We start from the raw sequence: 7758 nt of genomic DNA, 5'->3' as shown, positions 1-7758 counted from the left end.
TGGCTCCCTCCAAGCTTCTCTTTTGGCCAATGTTTGGCCTAACGTTTGAGGCAAACGTTGGCACAAACGTGGCTCAACCAAGGCATCAAACAGGGTGCTCTTTCATGCTCTTCCATGCTAAAATGTAGCCAATGTTTGACCTCACGTTTGAGGCAAACGTTGGCGCAAACTTTGCTGTGCCCAGGGGTGATCTTTCTTCTTTTTTGGCACCAACGTTTGACCTCACGTTTGAGGCAAACGCTGGCGCAAACGTTGGCCCTCCCCCTGCTTCATCTTCAGCCAACGTTTGCCTCAACGTTTGAGGCAAACATTGGCGCAAACGTGCGCGACCTCCAGGGTGTTTTTCAGCTGCTACTCACGTTTGAGTTCACGTTTTAGGCAAACGTGAGCTCAAACGTTAATCCCTTCTTTCCAAGCCCATTCTTGCAACGTTCTTCCAAGGTTTATTCCACCTATCATCAATCAACAATTGTATCAAAGCTATGTCATAATCATGAGAGTTATTCTTCTTCTTGTCATATAAGCAATTATGGCACAAAAACTCATGAAAATGCATCAATTAATCCATGGTTGATTGAATCTAAGGGAATATGAAATTTCACCCAAATGGCTTACTTGTGGCTCAAGAAAGTGCATAAAACTAAATGAAAATCAAAGAAAAAGACTAGTAAAACTAGGCTAAGATGACTTGTCATCACAACACCAAACTTAAAGCTTGCTTGTCCCCAAGTAAGAACAGAATTATTAAGATTAGAAAGAATGAAAAAGGAAGAGAATGCTCATGCTAGCAGAGTATTATTGGCAGCTCATGGGGTTTTATGCAGAGATGTAACTACTCACTTCTTATTGACATATAGGCTTAGAAAGTCTCCTCCAAGCATCAAGCAACACACTGCTATGACCTCTCATTATTCCTTTATCCTTGATTACTATTTTTTTTACTATACACTTTAGTTCAGTGTCATGTGTAACAAGCTCTTTTCTCTTTTTTTTTATGCTTGACACATTATTCACTATAGACACTTGGCTCACATTCCTTCATAGAACATTGATGCCCAGCACCTCTTTGGGTTACTAAATGCCTTGTAGTTAGATTGCTCTTGATAGTGGATTTTCAGTTGATAATCCCGGGTTAGTTAACCCAAGTTACCAAGTGTTGATGCACTCCAAAGAACTTAATAATCCAAGCAGATCCTAGTACAAAGACACCACAGGCATATATTCTAAGGTTCAAGCTATTGGTGTCTAGCTTTATTCTTTCTTCTCTTTATTTTTCTTGCTACCACTTTTGGCTTTTCTCATTCCTACTTGTTTTTTTTTCTTTTCAACCAAGAACTTTTATTTTTGAGATTCATAGACAGTGAGATACTTTCTACTTAAGAGTGAAACAGTCTAGTCCTTTTATTGACTAAAAGTGAGCTATCACACAATCATACATACATGCCATCACTTACTATTATTTGACTTCTAGCTAGCAATGAACCATCTTACTTCATGTTTCAAACACTTCTTTTTTATTGAATTAAAAAGATACAGGGGACAGAGCATGCATTAGTTAAGTGAAAGTAAACACACAAGCACACACTTAGACTAGCTTATTTATTGCAAAGAGTGATTCTACTTATACTAGATGAATACTTTAGCAAGACACAAATCAAAGCATTTCTCAACAGGAAGAGTTAAGTATAGATACAACCTATTAGGTTGCAGTTCTTTTGTCTTTCCTCCTGTTGTGCCCCTTTTGAGTTATGATGCATAGTGTCTTCAAATGGTGGTTAGTTCCCTGCACAATTCTCAAAATTTGCTTGCTTCTCAAGCCCTTAGGTGACTGGTTAGTATGCTTGAATTGAATGTGGCTTTAGGATTTAATTTGGTGTGGGAACACCAAACTTAATTCCTTGCCACTGCCTCTTATGCAATAGGTTAGCTGTATGTAAAATCTTGTGTCCTTGCTAAAGGTTATGGAGTTAAAACTAGAAAGTAGTTAAATGGTTGAATAATTTATCTGATTGCTTAGAGCTAGCATTGTGCAAGAAGTGAGAATGTGCTTTTAAATGAGATTTTGGTGGAACACCAAACTTAGACTCCTTCATTCTCCCTTAAGTTATTTTGGTGTGCAACACCAAACTTAGCACCCTGCAATGCATACCAATTATTCAACATTTTTATTGAAAAAGTTATGAAAAGAAAACTACCTCAGGTTGGGTTGCCTCCCAACAAGCGCTCTTTTAATGTCACTAGCTTGACATCCTTAATTTTTGCTTCAGGAGGGCTGTAGGCTCTGAACCTCTTTTTCCTTGTCCCATTGTCCTCCTAAGTACAGCTTTGCTCTGTGACCATTTGCTGTAAATTGACTCTTTGTTGCTTCGTCTAGCAATTCAATACTCCCATAAGGAAAAACCTTGGTTACCAAATATGGACCAGTCCACTTAGATTTAAGCTTGCCAGGGAATATCTTGAGTCGTGAGTTGTACAAGAGTACTTGCTGCCCAGGTTTGAATTCTTTCTTTAAGATCTTCCTGTCATGCCACCTCTTGGCTTTTTCTTTGTATATCTTGGCATTTTCATAGGCTTCCAGCCTAAATTCATCCAGCTCATTTAGTTGCAACAACCTTTTCTCCCCTGCTGCTTCACTGTCAAGGTTTAGGAGTTTAGTAGCCCAAAAAGCTTTGTGTTCAAGCTCTACATGGAGGTGAAAAGATTTGCCATATAATAGCTGAAAGGGGGACTTCCCAATGGGAGTTTTGAAAGCTGTCCTGTATGCCCAGAGTGCATCTTCCAGCTTCCGAGCCCAATCTTTTCTTGTACTTCCTACTGTCTTCTCCAAGATCTTCTTCAATTCCCTATTTTCTAATTTAGCCTGTCCATTGGTCTGGAGGTGATATGGCATGGCTACTTTATGAATGACTCCATATTTATGGAGGAGTTTCTCCAGCTGTTTGTTACAAAAATGGCCACCACCGTCACTCACAAGACCCTTGGGAACTCCATATCTAGTGAAAATATGCTTCTTAAGGAATTGAAGGACAATTTGTGCATCACAGGTGGTCGTGGCTATGGCTTCCACCCACTTTGAGATGTACTCTACTGCCACCAAAATATATCTGAAAGAATAGGAAGGGGGAAAGGGTCCCATGAAATCAGTGCCCCATAGATCAAATAATTCTACTTCCAGAATGAAATTTTGAGGCATCTCATTCCTTCTCGTCAATCCTCCTGCTCTCTGGCATTCGTTGCACTGGTGAACAAACTCTCTGGCATCTTTGAAGATGGTTGGCCAATAGAACCCACTCTGCAGTATCTTCGCAGCTGTTCTTTCTGGGCCAAAATGTCCACCATAGGGTGAGCCATGGCAATGCCACAATATATCTCTTATTTCACTCTCAGGGACACATCTCCTAATCACTCCATCAGAACATCTCTTGAACAGGAAAGGTTCATCCTACAAGAACTTCCTTGCTTCATTGATTAGCTTCTTCACTTGTTGCTTAGAGAATTCTTGAGGTATTTTCCTCCCCACTTTGTAGTTTGCTATGTCAGCAAACCAAGGTACTTGTTGGATCTGCAATAGATGTTCATCTGGAAAGCTTTCATTCACAGGCTGTAAGGCTTCTTGAATTGTTTCTTTTGGTAGCCTTGATAAATGATCAGCAACTTGGTTTTCAGTGCCCTTCCTGTCCTTTATTTCAATATCAAACTCTTGTAGGAGTAATATCCACCTGATAAGTCTTGGTTTAGCATCCTGTTTTGACATTAAATACTTAAGGGCAGCATGGTCAGTATAAACCACAATTTTGGATCCTATCAAGTATGATCTAAACTTATCAAATGCATAAACTACAGCTAACAATTCCTTCTCTGTTGTGGTGTAATTTTTTTGAGCCTCATTCAACACTTTACTTGCATAATATATGACATGATGCAAGTTTCCCTTCTTTTGTCCAAGCACAGCACCAATTGCAATGTCACTTGCATCACACATGAGTTCAAAAGGTAGTTCCCAATCCGGGGGTGTGATGATTGGTGCTGTTGTGAGTCTATTTTTTAAAGTTTCAAAGGCATGCTGGCAATTTTCATCAAAAACAAAAGGAGTATCAATCATCAGCAGATTACTCAAAGGTTTAGCTATTTTAGAAAAATCCTTGATAAACCTTCTATAAAATCCTGCATGCCCCAAAAAACTTCTAACAGATTTCACATTAGTTGGTGGAGGGAGTTTTTCTATGATTTCCACCTTTGCCTTGTCAACCTCTATCCCTTTTCTTGAAACTTTGTGACCAAGAACAATCCCTTCGGGCACCATGAAATGGCACTTCTCCCAGTTCAAAGCCAAATTAGTTTCTTGGCATCGTTTCAAGACAAGAGTTAGATGTTTCAGGCAAGCATTGAAATTATCACCAAAAACAAAAAAGTCGTCCATGAAGACCTCCAAAAACTATTCAACCATATCTGAAAAAATGGAAAGCATACACCTTTGAAAGGTGGCTAGGGCATTGCAAAGCCCAAACGGCATCCTTCTATAGGCGAAAACTCCAAATGGACATGTAAATGAAGTCTTTTCTTGGTCCTTTGGATCTACCACTATCTGATTATACCCAGAATAACCATCCAGGAAGCAATAGTAAGCATGGCCAGCCAATCTTTCGAGCATCTGGTCAATGAAGGGAAGTGGGAAATGATCTTTGTGTGTGGCATCGTTCAGCCTCCTATAATTAATACACATCCTCCATCCTGTCATAGTTCTTGTAGGAATGAGTTCATTCTTCTCATTGACAATGACTGTCGTCCCACCCTTCTTTGGCACTACTTGAACTGGGCTTATCCATGAGCTATCAGAGATAGGATAGATTATCCCTGCATTCCACAGCTTCATTACTTCCTTTTGGACAACTTCCTTCATTGTGGGATTTAGCCTTCTCTGAGGTTGAACCACTGGTTTGGAATTGTTCTCCATGAGGATCTTATGCATACACACTGCAGGGCTGATGCCTTTCAGGTCGTCAATGGTCCATCCTAAAGCATCTTTGTGAGCTTTGAGTACATCAAGAAGTTCTCCTTCTTCTTTTTTTGTCAAGGACGAATTGATGATCACTGGGAAACTCTCTGATGTGCCAAGGAATGCATATTTGAGATGGGTGGGTAATGGCTTCAATTCTTGTTTTTGCATTTCTTCCTTCTTGTCTGGCTTCACCTCTTTGTCAATGGAGATTTCGGCTATTTGTTCCTCTGTTGTCTCTTGGTTACTTTTTGCTTCCTGCTCATGATGATTAGTATCTAACATTTCTTCCACCAGGCTTTCTATCATTTCTACTCTCAAGTAATCCTCTTGCTCAAGCGGGTGCTGCATGGACATGAAAACATTTATGACCATTTGCTCATTGTGTACTCTGAAAATCATCTCTCCTTTTTCCACATCAATAATAGCTCTTGCAGTTGCTAGAAATAGTCTTCTCAAGATGATTGAATTATTTCCTTCCTCTTCAGTGTCCAAGATCACAAAATTCGCAGGGAAGATAAACTCCCCAACCTTTACTAACAGATTTTCCACAATTCCATTAGGTGTCTTGATTGATCTATCGGCCATGACTAGTGACATCCTAGTGGGTTTGAGTTCTTTGATAGCAAGCTTCCTCATCATGGACAGGGGCATTAGGTTGATCCTAGCTCCAAGATCACAAAGAGCCTTGTCTAATGTCATTTTGCCTATGGTGCAAGCAACTACAAAACTCCCTGGATCTTTAAGCTTTGGTGGGATTCCCTTTTTAAGCATAGTGCTACATTCTTCAGTGAGCAGCACAGTCTCCTTCTCCAGCCAACTTCTTTTCTTGTTAATAAGCTCCTTTAAGAACTTGGCATACAAAGGCATTTGCTCCAATGCCTCAGCCAATGGAATGTTGATTTCTAGCTTCTTGAAAGTCTCAAGGAACTTATGAAAGTGCTGATCCTTTACTTCTTTGTGGAATCTTTGGGGATACGGCAGTGGAGGTGTAATGCTCTTCTCCAATTGCTGCTGTCTTTGAACTTCTTCCTTTGAACTATGTGGCTGGTTGTCTTTCTTTTTGAGCTTCTCTGGGACATCTTTGCTTGTTGTCATGTCCTTATTGCTAGCTTCCCCTTTCTCTGATGGTTCTTTGTTGCTGTCCAAAGACTTCTTGGTTACCTCCTTGTTGCTGTTGTTCACCAGTGTTTTTCCACTCCTTAGTTGTATAGCCTTGCACTCTTCTTTTGGATTAGGAATGGTGTCACTTGGTAGTGAGCTTGATTGTCTCTCAACAGAAATCTGCTTGGAGATTTGCCCAATCTGCCTCTCTAGGCTCTTCATGGAGGCTTCATGGTTCTTTGTGGTCATTTCTTGGTTCTTCATCATCTTTTCCATGAGCATCTCCAGATTAGTAATCCTCTGAGAGTCTTGTGAGATTGGTTGGTTGTGGGGTGTTGATGGTTGATGGTAATTATTTTGGTTAGTGGGTTGGTTGTTGGATGGATAATGGTTGGAGTTGGGGTAATTGTTTTGGGGTTTTCTGTAAGGATTTTGGTTAGTTGGCTGCTGGTTGTGATTTTGGTTATTTCTTGGAGTGTTTTGATTTGAGTTCCTCTGCCATGGTTGTTGATTCTGGTTGTGATTGTCTCCCCACCTAAGGTTTGGGTGGTTCTTCCAAGATGGATTGTAGGTGTCACCATACACTTCATTCTGTCCAGAGTTTTAGTTGTGCATATATTGCACTTGCTCTTGTTGCTGTTCTTCTTGGTTCTCCTCATTTTGCCCCCAAGCAGTTGATGGTTGGCTTGTGTTAACTGCTGCAACTTGGAGGCTGTCAATCCTCTTGGCCATTTGTTCAAACTGTTGTTGAATTTGTTGTTGCATCATCTTGTTTTAAGCCAAAATGAAGTCCACTCCTTCTAGTTCTAGTACTCCCTTTTTCTGTGATGGTTGGCGTTGCCTTTGGTGAGCAAAGAAATATTGGTTGTTGGCCACCATATCAATGAGATTTTGAGCTTCTTTTGCAGTTTTCATGAGTTGCAAAGAGCCTCCAGCTGAGTGATCCAATGCTTTCTGGGATTTCAATGTTAAGCCTTCATAGAAATTCTGCAACTTATCCCACTCAGTGAACATTTCAGGAGGACATTTCCTGATTAGAGCCTTGTATCTCTCCCATGCCTCATAGATGGGTTTAGCCTCCATTTGTGTGAATGTTTGTACCTCAGTCTTCAACCTAATGATCCTTTGAGGTGGGTAAAATTTGGCAAGGAATTTGGTTACCAAATCGTCCCAATTGTTGATGTTGTCTCTTGGGAAGGACTCCAACCATTGAGTGGCTTTGTTTCTGAGAGAGAAGGGAAATAGCAGTAGTTTGTAGCTGTCAGGATGCACTCCATTAGTTTTGACAGTGTCACAAATCCTCAAGAAAGTAGACAAGTGTTGGTTGGGATCTTCAAGTGGTCCTCCTCCATAAGAGCAATTATTTTGAACTAAGGTGATAAGTTGTGGCTTTAGTTCAATATTATTTGCATTAACATTTGGAGCTAAAATGCTGCTTCCACAATGTCTAGGATTTGCAAATGTATAGGAAGCCAGAACTCTCCTTTGTGGTGGATTGTTGTTGTTGTTGGCTGCTCCTCCTGGTGGATTTGGTGGATTGGTTGAATGCTCTTCCATGTCTTGAAATTCTTCTTCTGACTCCTCCTCTCCAACAATGTTTTTTCCTCTTTCAGCTCTTCTTAATCTCCTGAGGGTTCTTTGGTCAGCTTCAGATAAAA

Source organism: Arachis hypogaea, chromosome 9 (assembly GCF_003086295.3).
Source record: "Arachis hypogaea cultivar Tifrunner chromosome 9, arahy.Tifrunner.gnm2.J5K5, whole genome shotgun sequence".
In the NCBI taxonomy this organism is placed as follows: domain Eukaryota; kingdom Viridiplantae; phylum Streptophyta; class Magnoliopsida; order Fabales; family Fabaceae; genus Arachis; species Arachis hypogaea.
The sequence above is the reverse complement of the archived record's forward strand: the minus strand, read 5'-3'. Positions refer to the sequence as shown.